This window comes from Heteronotia binoei, chromosome 1 (assembly GCF_032191835.1).
Source record: "Heteronotia binoei isolate CCM8104 ecotype False Entrance Well chromosome 1, APGP_CSIRO_Hbin_v1, whole genome shotgun sequence".
NCBI lineage: Eukaryota > Metazoa > Chordata > Lepidosauria > Squamata > Gekkonidae > Heteronotia > Heteronotia binoei.
In genome coordinates this window covers 269,485,948-269,501,802 of record NC_083223.1, presented here as the reverse complement: position 1 = coordinate 269,501,802, position 15,855 = coordinate 269,485,948, and the positions used below count along the sequence as shown (strand labels likewise).

The window sequence follows — 15,855 nt, the reverse complement described above, 5'->3', positions numbered from 1 at the left end:
ACCGGGTTTGATTCCCCACTCCTCCACTTGCACCTGCTAGCATGGTCTTGAGTCAGCCATATTTCTGGCAGAGGTTGTCCTTGAAAGGGCAGCTTCTGTCAGAGCTCTCTCAGCCCCACCTACCTCACAAGGTGTCTGTTGTGGGGGTGGGAAGGTAAAAAAGATTGTAAGTGGACTCTTCTCTGGGAGAACCGGGTTTGATTCCCCACTCCTCCACTTGCAGCTGCTGGAATGGCCTTGGGTCAGCCACAGCTCTCGTAGGAGTGGTTCTCAAAAGGGCAGCTGCTGTGAGAGCCCTCTTAGCCCCACCCACTTCACAGAGTGTCTGTTGTGGGGGAGGAAGATAAAGGAGATTGTGAGCCGCTCTGAGTCTCTGATTCAGAGAGAAGGGCGGGGTATAAATCTGCAGTCTTCTTCCTCTATCTAGTCCAGGGCACTTTTTAAAAAGAAAAGGCCCAGCAGGAAAACATTTGCATATTAGGCCACATCCCCTGGTGCCGCCATTGTTGCACACAAGGTTCAGCAGGAACTCATTTGCATGTTAGCCCACACCCCCTTATGCCAAGCCAGCCGGAACTGCATTCCTGGGTGTTCCTGCTCAAAAAAGTCCACTACACGTGCATGCTTGTAGCCTAGCCGTTAGCAGCCTGGTGCTTTCACACATGGCAAATAATCCACTTTCAATGCTCTTGCAACTGGGTTTTACTGTAAGAAACAGTGAAATCCGCTTGTAAATGACTAAGAAGAGCCCTCCTGGATGTCTACGCCTGTGGCCATCACGACATCCATTTGTAGCAGGAGCTCCTTTGCATATTAGGCCACACACCCTGCTGTAGCCACTCTCCTGAAGCTGACAGTAGGCCCTGTGCTAAGAGCCCTGCAAGCTCTTGGAGGATTGGCTACAGGGGTGGAATTCTAGAAGGAGCTCCTTTGCATATTAGGCCAGACACCCCTGATGCAGCCAATCCTCCTGGAGCTGACAGTAGGCCCTGTACGAAGAGCCCTGCAAGCTCTTGGAGGATTGGCTACAGGGGTGGAATTCTAGAAGGAGCTCCTTTGCATATTAGGCCAGACACCCCTGATGCAGCCAATCCTCCTGGAGCTGACAGTAGGCCCTGTACGAAGAGCCCTGCAAGCTCTTGGAGGATTGGCTACAGGGGTGGAATTCTAGAAGGAGCTCCTTTGCATATTAGGCCACACACCCTGATGCAGCCAATCCTCCTGGAGCTGACAGTAGGCCCTGTACGAAGAGCCCTGCAAGCTCTTGGAGGATTGGCTACAGGGGTGGAATTCTAGAAGGAGCTCCTTTGCATATTAGGCCAGACACCCCTGATGCAGCCAATCCTCCTGGAGCTTACAATAGGCCCTGTACGAAGAGCCCTGAAAGCTCTTGGAGGATTGGCTACAGGGGTGGAATTCTATCAGGAGCTCCTTTGCATATTAGGCCACACACCCTGATGTAGCCAATCCTCCTGGAGCTTATGGTAGGCCCTGTCCTAAGAGCTGTGTTTTGCTCTTGGAGGATTGGCTACATCAGCAGGGTGTGGCCTTATATGCAAAGGAGTTCCTGCTACAAGAAAAAGCCCTGGGTACATCCACTGGCAGGGAATTCCCGATTTTAATCACTCTCTGGCTGTGATTTCACGCACGCTAAATAATGCAATTCCAAACCACGTTCGATGCACTTTTCAACTGGATTTTTCTGTGTGAACTGGCAAAATCCAGTTGGAAAGTGCATTGTTTAGCGTACGGGATCGCAGCCTCCATGTAAAGAAGTATTTCCCTTTGACCCATCCTGAATCTACTGCCTTCAGCTTGGATGCCCTCCAGTTCTAGTCTTTTAGGAGAGGGACAAAAAGTGCATGGAAGCGCATTAATCAGTGCGCAAGCGAAGTCGTGAGTCTCCAAGCGTAGGGTGCAGCGGAAAAGATGCCCACGGTGCAAATGGCTTAAGAAAGCAGGCTCTAGGAAGTGAGTCAAGCTGCATTTCCGATAGGTGCACTTGTTTCCCATCATCCCCCCGGCCAGTTAGATTGTATGGGATTTTGTGGTGCTTTGGACGCTTGGAAAACCTCCCTGGCCAGCAAGGTAGAAATTGTTGCACAAACACCTTCAGCTCTCCTGGGCGGGAACCTGTTTCTCTTTCTATCTGAAGAGGGCTGCCAAGCTCCCACCGGGGACAGGGGATCCCCCAGTCTAGAGGGCCCTAACCCACTGCTGGAGCAGGTCACCAGGGGGAGCCCGGCTGCACGACACGCCCTGCGTGATGACGTCACCTGGAAGTGATGTCATCGCACCGGGACTCTCTAGGAATTGTGGTAAAACTCTATGGTACCATAGAGTTTTATCCCGAGCCCTAGATCGTCCCTGGCATGGCGTCTCCGGCCCAATGATGTCACTTCCAGCGGAGGGACTTGACAACCCTATATCTGAAAAGCCAAAACGGACACAGACAAGCATATGCTTGGAAGCAAATGTTGATTTTTCGACTGCAGAGCGAGCTCCGCTTTCCCCTGCTTTTGTTCCTCCACCTGGCTGCGATTCCAGCATGGATTTTTATTCTCATCACCATTGCTTCAGACAGGCTTTTGCCTGGTTTTACATTCCCCCCACCCCAGGCACTTATCATTCGTCATTTAAATCTGAATTCAGTGCCTTTAAGAGGGAAAAAAAAGCCCTTATGTGTTTGAAAAGGGAGGGTGAGAACCATCCAGCGTTTCTTTGGGCAGAGAGGGCTTCTCGGTTGCAAGAAAGGCCCGCCAATCGGCATCCTGCCTAGCCAGATGCGGAGGCGGGGTGGATTTGTAACTGTCACAAGCGGTGTTCCCTCTAAGCTGAGTTAATGTGAGCTAGCTCACAGTTCTTTAGTCTTCGGCTCACACCTTTTTTGTCTTAGCTCAGGAAAAATGGCTCCAGAGCCAGCTAATTTATGCAACAGCTCACAACTTTAATGTCAGTAATGGACACAACAGAACTCTTGCTCGCCACCAGGCTCCACAGCTTAGGGGGAGCGTTGGTCACAAGGACCAACCAATCAGCACTGTTCACAGCCAGATAGAAAGGTCGGGTGAATTTGAGATGAAGGCTAAGGACAGTCAATCAGCAATCCACACAGTCAGCTTCGGGAAACCAGAGGACTTGATTGACCCGGGGCAGGGTAGCCAAACTGCGGCTGGGGAGCCACATGTGGCCCTTTCACACATACTGTGCGGCTCGCCCCATCAGCCGGCTTGGAGAAGGCATTTCTCTCTTAAAATTAAAAGTTAAAGTGGCTTTCTTTCTACCTCGCCTTAGATGGCTATTTGCCTTTCTGCCCGCCTTCTAGGCTTGCGGCTCTCAAACATCTGACGTTCATGTCTTGCGGCTCTCAAGCATCCGACGTTTATTCCGTGCGGCTCTTACGTTAAGCAAGTTTGGCCACCCGTGGCCTGGGCTGTTCTGTTTAGTAGTCTGTGCATCCTTCAAAAAAAAAAAAGAGAGAGAGACGGATTCGCAGTGGAAGCTGCCATCAGAGAGATGTCCACTGATCCTAAGCATTTCTATACCTTTCTCCTGGAGTTGTTTTGTAGAAAAATAGGTGGTGGAGCTCATTAGCATAGCTCATTAGCATAACTCATATGCCGCCACCCCCCACCAAAAGCAACCCAATGCACGAAAGGAAAGCCCAGGCAAGCGAGGCCTGCTTGGGCTGGCTAGAGATCCATAAGACCCAAGTAGGCCTTGCTCGGCGGGGGCTCTTCCGGGCCCCAGTCAAAAGGCCAGCAAGCCACCCGCTGCCTAAAATCTCATAAGAAGTGGAGAAAGGGTGGTACGGGCTGCTCCTGGGGTTAATGAGTGCCGCTGGGGGTGTGGCAAAGCCCCTGGTGGCTGGCTGGCTGCCAGCTCTCCTAACCCAGGGATTGTTATGCAGCTGCACCTCCTATTCAATGGACAAGGTAGGTGGGGAGGAAGAGGGGGAACTCTCAGAAAGGTTCAGGAGCTGGGTTCCTGTGAGCTCCTGCTGAATTCAAGGCATACTCATCCGCAGTTGGCAGGAGCTGCCTCTCCCCCAGTGGGCCTTCTTTTCCCCAGTCATGCAGTTCTTTTAAACTGCTGGATGTCCTATGTGCGGTTAACAGTTGCTTGGTAGGCAGGAATCCACCGCTTCTCTGGGAGATAGAGCCTTTTTCCTCGACCACCTGTATTGGAAGACAGGGAACTCTCAGAAAGAACATAAGAACACAAGAGAAGCCATGTCGGATCAGGCCAATGGCCATCCAGTCCAACACTCTGTATCACACAGTGGCCAAAAAAATCAGGCGCCCTCAGGAGGTCCATCAGTGGGGCCAGGACACTAGAAGCCCTCCCTCTGTTGCTCCCCCACAAGCACCAAGAACATAACATAAGAGAAGCTGTGTTGGATCAGGTCAGTGGCCCATCCAGCCCAACACTCTGTGTCACACAGTGATCAAAAAACCCAGGTGCCGTCAGGAGGTCCGCCACTGGGGCCAGGACACTAGAAGACCTCCCATTGTGCCCCCACCCAGGCACCAAGAATACAGAGTATCACTGCCCCAGACAAAGAGTTCCAACAACATGCTGTGGCTAAGAACATTAGAGAAGCCATGTTAGATCAGGCCAGTGGCCCACCCAGTCCAACACTTTGTGTCACACAGTGGCCAAAAAACCCAGGTGCCATCAGGAGGTCCATCAGTGGGGGCAGGACAGTAGAAGCCCTGTAGCTTTAGTAGTTTGATGCTATAGAACATTTGTAAGTGTAGAACAACTTCCATTTTCAGCTACAAAAATTGCTGAGTTTGGGATTTTTTTATTTTTTTCCCCCGTTCAAGTTAAGATTTACTGTTCTGACTTAGAGAAAAACATATGTGGTATATTTAGTATAAGCACTTTATTCAATTAAATTAATCAGGGATGAAAAGCAAAAATCCCCAGTGGGATAGGAAGGGGGGCAGTGGATTTCCTTGGTTTGAAGCCCTTCCTCTCACTTCAGGGGGGAAATCAGAAAGTGGGCAGAGGGGGGGGGGAAATTTCCATTTGGCACTCCATTATACCCTATGGAGACATAAGAAGAAAGATTCGGGAGCTGTGCTCCTGTGAGCTCCTGCTGAATCTGAGGCCTCCCCCACCTTGCCCAAAACCAAAAGGAGGAGAGAACACAGATAAGGAACCGCCTTTTAAATGCAAAATGGCTGTGTTCTGTAAGACGCTACGCTTCAGTTATGTAAATAATTATATTCAGAGGTAGGGTTGCCAAGTCCACTTCAAGAAATATCTGGGGACTTTGGGGGTGGAGCCAGGAGACATTGGGGGCGGAGCCAGAAGCAAGGGTGTGACAAGCACGACTGAACTCCAAAAGGGAGTTCTGGCCATCACATTTAAAAGGACCGCACGTCTTTCAAATCCTTTCCCTCCATAGAAAATCATGAAGGATAGGGGCACATTTTGGGGGGCTCATAGAATGGGACCCCCTGGTCCAATCTTTTTGAAACTTGGGGGGTATTTTGAGGAGAGGCACTGGATGCTATGCTGCAAATTTGGTGCTTCTACCTCAAAAAACAGCCCCCCCAGAGCCCCAGATACCCACGGATCAATTCTCCATTATTTCCTATGAGAATAAGTCTCCTTAGGGAATAATAGAGTTCCCTCCCACCGTTTTCTCTCTTTCACTCACACACACACTTAACTGTCTCTGGTGCCTCCAAAACGAGGTTTGGAAAGTACAGGGGTTACGCTGCTCTCTTTTACACACACACACACACTTGTCTGAAACGAAAGCAAAACAAGGAGGGGCTGCACTCCGATGAGGTCAGCTGTTGCTAACCCTTCCCCATGAAGAACTTCCTGCTTCCTGCTCCAATTTAAAGGAACACACACATTTTTAAAACCAGACCTGTCTGCAGGTCCTGCCGGAGATCTAGAGGTACATGGTGGCTGTGGGGGGAGGGGAAGCCTATTCAGAGGATCTGCCACAAGCCTCCGGCCCACTTGCAAAGGGGCTTCTTGTAGTCCTGGTGGTACACTCCCGCTGATGGGGATGAGCGTCCTGATCCACTCCCTCTTTGTTCTTTGAAGGAGAGCCAGTCTGGTGTAGTGGTTAAGTGCGCGGACTCTTATCTGGGAGAACTGGGTTTGATTCCCCACTCCTCCACTTGCACCTGCTGGAATGGCCTTGGGTCAGCCATAGCTCTGGCAGAGGTTGTCCTTGAAAGGGCAGCTGCTGTGAGAGCCCTCTCCAGCCCCACCCACCTCACAGGGTGTCTGTTGTGGGGAGGAAGGGAAAGGAGATTGTGAGCCACTCTGAGACTCTGTCCTTGAAAGGGCAGCTGCTGTGAGAGCCCTCTCAGCCCCACCCACCTCACAGGGTGTTTGTTGTGGGGAGGAAGGTAAAGGAGATTGTGAGCCGCTCTGAGACTCTGTCCTTGAAAGGGCAGCTGCTGTGAGAGCCCTCTCAGCCCCACCCACCTCACAGGGGGGTCTGTTGTGGGGGAGGAAGGGAAAGGAGATTGTGAGCCACTCTGAGACTCTGTCCTTGAAAGGGCAGCTGCTGTGAGAGCCCTCTCAGCCCCACCCACCTCACAGGGGGTCTGTTGTGGGGGAGGAAGGGAAAGGAGATTGTGAGCCGCTCTGAGACTCGTCGGAGTGGAGGGCGGGATATAAATCCAATATCTTCATCTACCTCACAGGGTGTCTGTTGTGGGGGAGGAAGGGAAAGGAGATTGTGAGCCACTCTGAGACTCTGTCCTTGAAAGGGCAGCTGCTGTGAGAGCCCTCTCAGCCCCACCCACCTCACAGGGGGTCTGTTGTGGGGGAGGAAGGGAAAGGAGATTGTGAGCCGCTCTGAGACTCGTCGGAGTGGAGGGCGGGATATAAATCCAATATCTTCATCTACCTCACAGGGTGTCTGTTGTGGGGGAGGAAGGTAAAGGAGAATGTGAGCCGCTCTGAGACTCTTCGGAGTGGAGGGCGGGATATAAATCCAACATCTTCATCTACCTCACAGGGTGTCTGTTGTGGGGGAGGAAGGGAAAGGAGATTGCGAGCCACTCTGAGACTCTTCGGAGTGGAGGGCGGGATATAAATCCAATATCTTCTTCTTCCTCTTTCCCCCCAGGTGTTTGACCTGCGGCAGTGCCACCGCCAGATGCACCAGCAGGCAGCCACGGCTCAGGCAGCGGCGGCGTCAGGCAGCGGCAGTGTCTGGGAACATCCCCGGGCCCGGCTCGGTGGGAGGCATCGCTCCGGCTGTCGGTAGGTGTTGGGTGGAGGCGGGACATGACCCCGCTAGAGAGAATTCAGAAGGTCTTTGTGTTGGGTCAGAAAAAAAGGTTCAGGCTTGCTCCAGAATTATAAACTTCGTTGGTGTTGAGAGCATGAAGGCTGTCGATTAGGAATGGCTCGCTCCATATATGAGAAAGAGCTCTGCGGCGCAGAGTGGTAAAGCTGCAGCACTGCAGTCTGAGCTCTCTGCTCACGACCTGAGTTCGATCCCCGGTGGAAGCTGGGTTCAGGTAGCCGGCTCAAGGTTGACTCAGCCTTCCATCCTTCCGAGGTCGGTAAAATGAGTCCCCGGCTTGCTGGGGGGGAAGTGTAGAGGACTGGGGAAGGCAACGGCAAGGAAAGGAAAAGGAAAGGTCCCTGTGCAAGCACCAGTCTTTTCCGACTCTGGGGTGACGTTGCTTTCACAACGTTTTCACGGCAGACTTTTTACGGGGTGGTTTGCCATTGCCTTCCCCAGTCATCTACGCTTTCCCCCCAGCAAGCTGGGGACTCATTTTACTGACCTTGGAAGGATGGAAGGCTGAGTCAACCTTGGGCCGGCTACCTGAATCCAGCTTCCGCTGGAATTGTACTCAGGTCGTGAGCAGAGATTTCAAACACCTCAGTGCTGTAGTACTGCTACTTTACCACTCTGCACCACGGGGCCGCAGCTAACCACCCCATAAAAAAAGTCTGCTGTGAAAACGTCATGATGCGACGCCACCCCAGAGTCGGAAACAACTGGCGCTTGTACAGGGGACTGCCTTTACCTTTACTGCTCCACATATAAAAATCACAGAGAGCATTTAGCCAGAAAATCCAGAGAGCGTGTACATCCGGTAAGAGAAGAGGCTTAGGACTCCCAAATGTATACATGTATTGAGAGCTTGAAATGTCATCAAAAAGGAACGGCTTGCTCCGATTATAAACAGTGAAGAGAGCATTTTGCCAGCAAAATCCCAGAAGGCTTTTGCATCTGGTTAGAGAAGAAGTTTAGGGCAGCCCCGTGGCACAGAATGATAAAGCTGCAGTACTGTAGTCCGAGCTCTCTGCTCATGACCCGAGTTTGATCCCAGCAGAAGCCGGGTTCAGGTAGCCGGCTCAGGTTGACTCAGCCTTCCATCCTTCCGAGATAGATAAAATGAGTAGTCAGCTTGCTGGGGTGGAAGCGTAGATGACTGGGGAAGGCAATGGCAAACCACCGCGAAAGTCCTTTTCTCCCTTTCTCACAATACAAGAACTCGTGGGCATTCGATGAAATTGCTGAGCAGCCAGGTTAAGACGGATAAAAGGAAGCCCTTCTTCACCCAAAGGGTGATTAACATGTGGAATTCACTGCCACAGGAGGTGGTGGCGGCCACAAGTATAGCCACCTTCAAGAAGGGTTTAGATAAAAATATGGAGCACAGGTCCATCAGTGGCTATTAGCCACAGTGTGTGTGTGTATATAAAATTTTTTGCCACTGTGTGACACAGAGTGTTGGACTTGATGGGCCGTTGGCCTGATCCAACATGGCTTCTCTTATGTTCTTATGGCCACTGTGTGACACAGAGTGTTGGACTTGATGGGCCATTGGCCTGATCCAACATGGCTTCTCTTATGTTCTTATGGCCACTGTGTGACCCAGAGTGTTGGACTGGAGGGGCCACCGGCCTGATCCAACACGGCTTCTCTTACGTTCTTATGGCCACTGTGTGACCCAGAGTGTTGGACTGGAGGGGCCACTGGCCTGATCCAACAGGGCTTCTCTTATGTTCTTATGTGACACAGAGTGTTGGACTGGATGGCCACTGGCCTGATCCAACATGGCTTCTCTTATGTTCTTATGAAAATGTTGTGATGGATGTCATCCCAGAGTCGGAAAGAACTGGTGCTTACAAAGGGGACTACCTTTACCTTTTAGAGAAGACGCTTAGGACTGGCTTGATCCTATTAAAAAAATGTAAACACTTGAGTGGTGCCGATAAGAGGAGTGTTTTCTTTAAAAAAGTCAAGACGCTGCAAAAAGCATGGACTACGAATTGCAAAAAGAGGCTGATAACCTCGAAGGAAATGCAAACACTCCCGAGGAAGTCATTGACAAAATGAGCTTATATCCGGGTGCCCGTGATATGGACCCTTCTCGTATTGTTGTAAAGTTGTACGTCTTTATAACGCATATGATAGTTTTACGTGACTCTTTCAAAGTTTTACTAAACATTGCTGGCCTGTCTGTCGCAGTGTTCGTCTTTTCGTATTGCCAGCATATGAACTGCGATCCCATTTTGCTGGATGGTGGGCCAACACGGCTGTCAAAAAGTCTGGGCAGTTGCGTCCAATGTGGATTTAAGCAGGGGGGTGGGGGGGTTTGTAGCAGAAACTCCTTTGCATATTAGGCCACACCCCGTGGTGTAGCCAGTCCCCCTGGAGCTTACAGTAGGCCCTGTACGAAGAGCCCCGTAAGCTCCAGGAGGATTGGCTACATCACAGGGGTGTGGCCTAATATGCAAAGGAGTTCCTGCTACAAAAATAGCCCTGGATTTAAGGTAGGGTTGCCAAGTCCAATTCAAGAAATATCTGGGGACTTTGGGGGTGGGGCCAGACTTTGGGAGTAGAGCCAGGAAACATTGGGGCGGAGCCAGGAGCAAGGGCGTAACAAGCATAATGGAACTCCAAGGGAGTTCTGGCCATCACATTTAAAGGGACAGCACACCTTTTCAATTCCTTCCTTCCATAGGAAATAATGGATAGGGGCACTTCTTTTTCAGCTCATAGAATTGGGCCCCCCTGGTCCAATCTTTTTGAAACTTGATGGGTATTTTGGGGAAAGGCACTAGATGCTATACTGAAAATTTGGTGCCTCTACCCCCAAAAACAGCCCCCCCCCAGAGCCCCAGATACCCGCGGATCAATTCTCCATGATTTTCTATGGGAATAAATCTCCATAGGGAATAACAGAGTGCCCAGCAGACATTTCCCTCCCCTCCCCCAGCTTTCTGACGACCCTGAAGCGGGGGGGAGGGCCTCCAAACCGGGGGATCCCCTGCCCCCACCTGGGGATTGGCAACCCTGGATCCAGAGGCAGCTCTGGGCTGTGTTGTCTGCCTGCCTCTAACCTCCAGCTCCGGGGGGGGGGGCACCTCTGGGCTCCCTGGTTGAAGCCTCTGGCTCTAGAGTGACTCCGGAGTTCCTGAAGCGTGGCCTCTCTGGATGCTCAGCGAGGTCTTGCCGCAACCAGCAGAAGGGTCGTGGGCGGGTCCCAGCATCATGGGAGAATTTTCTAAAAAACCCCTACAGCCTCGTGCACTTGCAGAAGTTCAGATCACCCGGAAGGGACGTCATTGTGTCAGGGATCTTGCACGGGGGAACGTGCTGGTTTCGGGTGAACTCTGAGATTAAATCGGGCGTCAGCCATCGAGTTTGCCTGAAAAACAGAGCGTTCCCCTGTGTGAGTTCTCTGGCATGACGATGTCACTTCTAGGGGATGCTATCCTGTCGGGGACATCACCCAGCGAGGTCCCTGTTTAGGGGAGGGGTTTTCCCCACTGGGCCACCTGGTCTCTGGTGGAGAGGAGCCCCCCAAACGGGGGAACCCCTGAGGGCTGGCAATCAGGGCTTTTTTTTTTTGGTAGCAGGAACTCCTTTGCATATTAGGCCACACCTCCCTGATGTAGCCAATCTTCCAAGAGCTTACAGGGCTCTTATTACAAGGCCTACTGTAAACTCTTGGAGAATTGGCTACCTGAGGTGGGTGTGGCCTAATACGGGGGTCGTTTTGTAGAAAAATATGCGGGGGAGTTCATTAGCATAACTCATTAGCGCATGCTCCCCACCAGCCAGCCAAAAGCAACCCGATGCAAGAAAGGAGAGCCCCGGGCGAGCGAGGCCTGCTTGGGCTGGCTAGAGATCCAGCCAGCCCAAGCAGGCCGCGCTCACCTGGGGTTCTCCTGGGCCACCACCACCACCCAGTCAAAAGGCCAGCAAGCTACCCACCACCCAAAATCACATAAGAAGTGGAGAAAGGGTGGTGCGGGCTTCTCCAGGAGTTAATGAGGGCTGCTGGGGGGGGGCATGGCAAAGCCCTGGTGTCTGATTGGCTGCCCGCTCTCCTAATCCAGGGATTGTTATGCAGCTGCACCTCCTATTCAATGGACAAGGTAGGTGGGGAGGAGGGCAGAGAACTGTCAGAAAAGTTCAGGAGCTGTGCTCCTGTGAGCTCCCGCTGAATTCAAGGCCTGGCCGAATATGCAAAGGAGTCCCTGCTAGGGTTGCCAAGTCCAATTCAAGAAATATCTGGGGACTTTGAGGGTGGAGCCAGGAGACATTGGGGGGCGGAGCCAGGAGCAAGGGTGTGACAAGCAGAATTGAACTCCAAGGGAGTTCTGGCCATCACATTTAAAGGGACAGCACACTTTTTAAATGTCTTCCTTCCATAGGAAATAATGAATAGGGGTACCTTTTGGGGGGGCTCATAGAATTGGACCCTTGGTCCAATCGTTTTGAAACTTGGGGGGTACTTTGGGGCGGAGGCACTAGATACTCTACGGAAAATTTGGTGCCTCTACCTCAAAAAAACAGCCTCCCCAGAGCCCCCGAAACCTCCAGATCAATTCCGCATTATACCCTATGAGAATCGATCTCCACATAGGGAATAACGGTGCTCAGCAGACGTTTCTGGCGACTCTGAAGGGAGGGATTGGCCTCTCTACTCACGAGTTGCTGCCAGCGTCTTCCAAGTAACACAGACACCCCATCCCAAGAGGAAGCCTTTCAGTTGGAGACTGAAGCTTCCGGAGGTGGAAAGTCACATGGTGGCTGTGGGGGCGGGGCTTCCCCCCTGCCGACCAGCTGACTGGGGGCGGGAAGGAGCCTGGGAAAGCGGAAGAACCCCCGCTGGGACCTGGGGATTGGCAAGGCCTAGTCCCTGCTGCAAAAAATAGCCCTGCAAGTGGCAAACCCCGCCGGCAGCTGAGCGCCATGCTCCGCTAAGCTTCCCTTCTTCTGCCCTCCAGGCCTCTCAGCAGCAGCCGGGATCGGGGGTGGACGACCTCCGCCGCTCTGCATCCATGCGACTCAGCTTCGTCAAGGGCTGGGGGCCGGACTACCCGCGGCAGAGCATCAAGCACCACCCCATGCTGGATCGAGGTCCACCTCCACCGGGCCCTGCAGCTCCTGGACGAGGTCCTCCACACCATGCCGCTGGCCGACCCGGGCCCCGTCAACTAGAGCGGAAGGGAGCAGAGCCCGAGACCTCGCACGCCTCCCTGTCGTGGCCCCCGCGCAGGCCCCGCTGGGGCCGTCAGCACTGTGAAAGAGAGCCTTGACCCCTCCCCCTTTCGACGCCCGTTGAAGAGGGACAGATCCCCGTAGTCCTCGAAGGGCCTGAGGCGGTGGAACTTTCTGTCAGCTACCACGGGAGACGCGACTCGTCCTGTCCTGAGACCAGCCGTGACGTGAACGAACCAGGAGGGCCTCCCCTTGCTCGGATCCTCGAGCCATTACAGACTTGTTTTGAGGACCTTCTCGTTTGCCCTGCAAAGCTCTAAAGTGGCCAAAGATGAACTGAGAACAGTGCACAAGTGCCCCGTCTCCCGTACCGTTACCCAAGGCCGGATTAACAATTAGGCCAACTAGGCACCGGCCTATGGCCCTCACACCTTTAGGGGTCCCTAGGCCAGCTTTCTCCCACCACTTTCTCTCCTGCTTGCAGCCCTCCAGCCTGCACGCCTGGCCAGCAACTGAGCCGCTCTTTGCCCGACTTGCCTGGTGCGGCTGCTGCCGGCGCTGTTGCCAAGTTTGCCCTTCTCTGACTCTCCCCCGCAGCTTTCTCAAAGGGGCTTTTTAAAAAGGTGCCTGCAGGCTGCAGTGAGGGCTGCAGGCAGTGGGGCGGGCACTCCGACTGAGATAATTTGCAAGGGGGCCCCCAAGATTTTGACTGCCTAGAGTTTAATCCAGCACTGCCCTTATCCTACACGGCCCTCGTTTGGTGTAGCGGTTCAGTGCGCGGGGCTCTTATCTGGGAGAACTGGGTTTGATTCCCCACTCCTCCTCCGCCTGTACCTCTTGATAAGACCTTGAATGAGTCACAAGTTCTCGCAGAGCTGTTCTCTCAGGGCAGTTTCTGTCAGAGCTCTCTCAGCCCCACTTCCCGCACAGGTTGATTGTTGTGGGAAGGGAAGGAGATTGTAAGCCGCTTTGAGACTCCGAGTGAAGGGCAGGGTCTAAATCCCATCTCCTCCTCTTCTTCCTCTCGTCCCGAGGTTTATTATTGTGCTTTAAATATCAATCAGCCAAATAATTGACAATGCCAAAAAACACCCCACCCGGAACCCCCTCCCACCAAACCTGCCAATGGGGGGCTGAATTTCTAACATGCCCAATGTCCAACAGACATGCAAGTCGCAGTTACCCATTCCTTAGCTGGGGGGCCATCTGTATTCCATAGGACTGCCAACACCCTGGAAGGAATCCCTCATGTCCAGGTCCTATTGTCCACCTCTGGGAAAGAAAGGACCTTTTTGCCCCCTCCTTCAGGGTAGGGCCAGCAAGCGGGTGGGGGGACTGAACAGGAGATTCTGGGAGAGGGCAGGAGGGCTCCGGCAGTGGGGACTCCAAAGCGAGTGCCGGGTGAGCCACCATCACATTTAAAGCAACTGGGAAATGCTTTCCCTCCATTAGAAATAATGGAGGATGGGGGGCACCTTCGTTTGGAGCTCAGAGATTGGACTGCCAGGTGCAATATTGTTGAAACTTGGGGGGTTTCTTGAGGAGAGGCACCAGCAACTTATGTTGAAAATTTGGTGCCACTATTTAAAAAAAAAACCAAAGCAGCCCCCTCCCAGAGCGCCAGATACCGCAGATTGATTCTCCATTATACCCTATGGGGACTGGTCTCCATCGGGTATAATGGAGCATCCAGCAGCCATTCCCTCCCACCCCAACCCCGCGTTTTGATCAGCCCCGAAGCAGAGGGAGGGGCTCTATACCAGGGGGTCCCATGCCCCCCCAACGGGGGATTGGCAGCCCAAATCCACGGTGGTGGGGGGTGAAGCTGCCCCCGGTTGCATTGGAGCCCACGATTCAACAAGTCAAAAGGCAGAAAAACCAAAAACCATTGAGGCAAATAAATAAATTATACAAGATACAGAACGAGCCATCGAATTACTAATGTGCTTTCTTTGTGGGCGGGAGGTTGATTTTTATAGGTTTAACGACGTGGGTTTTACCCGGTCTGTTTCGATTTGTAGCTGCCTCGGCCGGCGGAAAGCTGGGATATACGTTTTGTAAAATAAAATAAAGGCTGTTATTTTTGGTCGAGTTTGCTGCGTTTCATGCACGTGCAAAAATAAAACATAAAATTAAGCCCCAGGCGTGGTACTCGTGTACCAGACAGTAGCATCACCTTACAGCTTCGTTAGCAATTGGCTGAATAATGACAGAAAAAAATGAGCAATCCGAAACAGGGCTTCTTGGAAGTGAAGTCCCATTGAATTCCTTGGGGCTTACTCCCAGGAAAGCGGATTTAAGAGGGTTGCTGACTCTGTTCCCGGAGACTTTGGGAGTGCAGCCTGAGGAAGGCGGGGGCTTGGCAAGAGGTGAGGACTAAAGTGGGGTTTGATGCCATAAGACTCCGCCCTCCAAACACGCCATAGCCAGAAAAATTTAGGTGGCTGGGCCCTGGGGCCCAAAATGACATCACACTAGGGTTGCCAAGTCCAATTCAAGAAATATCTGGGGACTTTGGGGGTGGAGCCAGGAGACATTAGGAGTAGGGTTGCCAAATCCCCAGGTGGGGGCAGGGAATCCCCCGGTTTGGAGGCCCTCCCCCCGCTTCAGGGTCGTCAGAAAGCGGGGGTGAGGGGAGGGAAATGTCTGCTGGAACTCTGTTATTCCCTATGGAGATTTATTCTAGGGTTGCCAAGTCCAATTCAAGAAATATCTGGGGACTTTGGGGGTGGAGCCAGGAGACATTAGGTGTGGAGCCAAGATCAAGGCTGTGACCAAGCATAATTGAACGCCAAAGGGAGTTCTGGCCATCACATTTAAAGGGACGGCACACCTTTTCAATTCCTTCCTTCCATAGGAAATAATGGATAGGGGCACCTTTTGGGGCTCATAGAATTGGACCCCCTGGTCCAATCTTTTTGAAACTTGGGGGGGGGGAATTTGGGAGAGGCACTAGCATGCTATACGGAAAGTTTGGTGCCTCTACCCCAAAGAACAGCCACCCCCCCCAGAGCTCCAGATACCCGCAGATCAATTCTCCATGAATTTCTATGGGAATAATCTCCCATAGGGAATAACAGAGTTCCCAGCACACATTTCCCTCCCCTCCTCCCCGCTTTCTGACGACCCTGAAGCGGGGGGAGGGCCTCCAAACCCGGGGGATCCCCTGCCCCCACCTGGGGATTGGCAACCCTAATTTATTCCCATAGAAAATAATGGAGAATTGATCTGCAGGTCTCTGGGGGGCTGTTTTTTGGGGTTGAGGCACCAAATTTTCAGTATAGCATCTAGTGCCTCTCCCCAAAATGCCCCCCAAGTTTCAAAAAGATTGGACCGGGGGTCCAATTCTATGAGCCCCAAAAAGGCGCCCCTATCCTTCATTATTTCCTATG

The 15,855-nt window shown here is 52.5% G+C and overlaps 1 pseudogene; it reads left to right on the top strand.

Moving 5' to 3' along the window:
• The window catches only part of LOC132583924 (mothers against decapentaplegic homolog 4-like), a 43,501-nt pseudogene extending 31,038 nt beyond the window's left edge, over positions 1-12,463 (top strand).
• Positions 12,464-15,855: the final 3,392 nt, after the last annotated feature.